General features: G+C 35.7%; 1 protein-coding gene across 2 annotated transcripts in view; it reads left to right on the forward strand.

Annotated features, from left to right (window-relative positions):
• Lypla1 (lysophospholipase 1) overlaps window positions 1–2,011 on the forward strand; it is a 49,731-nt gene that overhangs the window by 31,562 nt on the left and 16,158 nt on the right. Inside the window, exons 1-2 of one of the 2 annotated variants that reach the window (XM_017800952.2) lie at window positions 308–477; window positions 999–1,064. The gene's annotated coding sequence lies outside the window, so the exon portion shown is untranslated. Of the gene's footprint in view, window positions 1–307; window positions 478–998; window positions 1,065–2,011 lie in introns of those variants that run through there. The other variant, XM_008844410.3, reaches the window with a different exon arrangement.

The raw sequence follows: 2,011 nt of genomic DNA on the forward strand, positions 1-2,011 counted from the left end.
TAGAATTTGTAGAATAGCCTGGATCATGGTTGTTTTATATGTTTTTAATATGTCTTTAACATTTTGAGGGAGGTAGATTAACACAGTAAAAGTTAACAAAAGTATTTAAAGTTTATGTAAGACAGTTTTACAAAATAAATCTGGCTTAAATTACTTCTGTTTTATTCTTTAGTAGAGATAACACATAAAATAGTATCAGTTAAAATGTCAAGAAGAATCAGCAGGCAGAAAACTGTGGAAGGAACCCAATTTATCAAATCTATTATATTTCTTTTCTTTTTTGTTGGTACTGGGGATCCAACCCAAGACCTTATAAATAAATGCTAGGTAAGCACTCTACCAATGAGAAGCATCTCCACCCTTGGTTTCTTAAGTGGTATATGTGGGAAAAAATCAGAAGAATATACATCAGAAGATGAACTGAGCTGGGCATGGTGGCACACGTCTATAACCCCAGTACTGGAGAGGCCGGAGCAGGTAAGTCATGAGTTCCAGGCAGCCTCAGAAACATAGACCAACACACACACAAAAAAAGTTATTTCTGACTGGAAAGACTTGTGTAGAAAGGCATGTGTAGATTTTTGTATATGCACAAATAATACTAATTGAAGTTGATTTTAATACTGTAAGTTGGTAGAGATACTAGAAAGCTGATTTACTTTATTTCTCAGGTTTTTTTCATCTGAAATCTGAATTGTATTCTCTGTCTAGCCTACTTTAGGTACATGGTCACAAAGTTGTAAAAAAATAAACATATACATGCATGCTCAGTAAAAATAAACAAAGCTGCATATGTTGCTATTCAGAAATGAGAGACTGTGCTTGACTGTGGGTAAATGTCAGAGAACAGCTGCTGTTTGATGGCATATTCTCCACACTCTTAAGATAGTCTACAGAACTAACATTTGTCCTCAAAAAATTTGAAGTACTGTTCTGTTACCAGTTTATTAGGATTTAAAACAGTATCTAATAGCATGTTTTAACAATTTCTCCACCAGGCATGGATGGGCAGAAGCCTTTGCAGGTATCAGAAGTTCACATATCAAATACATCTGCCCACATGCGTGAGTATTTCTAATCTTTATGGTTTTGATTCGGAATCTGGAACAATTGTAATAGCTTTGCTTTAATCAAAACAAAATAAGACAATACAAAACATTTGAATATAATTAATGTTTACTTTTTAAATAAAAAATAGTGTTTTGAGCGCATGAGTGTTTTCCCTGTAGGTATGTAAATATAGGACATTGTACAAGGCCCCTGGAGGCCAGAAGAGGGCATTGGATCCCCTGGAACTAGAGTTGTTGACAGTTGTTAGTTGCCATGGGGGTGCTGGGACCCGAACCCAGTTCCTCTGCAAGACCAGCTGTCTTAATCACTAAGCCATTTCTCCAGCCCCAACCTTTTCAGTATTTTAAGAATAAAGAATAGCAGTGTCTGGTAACAAACACTTTGATCATTATGGCCATATTGCTGAGACAAAGCCCCTAACAGAAATGCTTCGCAGCGTCCTAAACCAGCTTAGTACAGGCGGTCTGACTGGCTTAAGGGGACTGGCTGAAACTGCCCAAACAATCTGTGGTTGGAGAAGCACCCCTTGCTATGGGAGAGGACAGTGATGATGAAGTTCCAGATCATGTGGATTTGTTGACAAGGTGTCTAAGAATGAGGCAAACTGAATTGAGTCAACTTCTGAAGAAAATAAAACTTGAAGTCAAGTTACTGGAAACTGATCTTTTATGTTATGACTGCTTTTAAAAATAATTTTGTTTATGGATCTAATAAAATCTAGATCGCTAATCTTTTTAAGCCCAAACATCTTGGACACTGCAGCTCTTTCGGTTTTTGCTTATCCACAATACATTCTTTGCAGCATATTGGAATAAACTTCGAAAAAAAAGTTAATAAAATTCTTTGCCCAGTTAAAAAAAAAAAAAAAACAATAAAGATTATCAGGATACCTCAAAACATACTCTTGGTTAAATTGAAAAAAATTTTTTTTCTATTCCTT

This window comes from Nannospalax galili, unplaced genomic scaffold (assembly GCF_000622305.1).
Source record: "Nannospalax galili isolate Female #2095 unplaced genomic scaffold, S.galili_v1.0 scaffold40, whole genome shotgun sequence".
Classification (NCBI taxonomy): Eukaryota; Metazoa; Chordata; class Mammalia; order Rodentia; family Spalacidae; genus Nannospalax; species Nannospalax galili.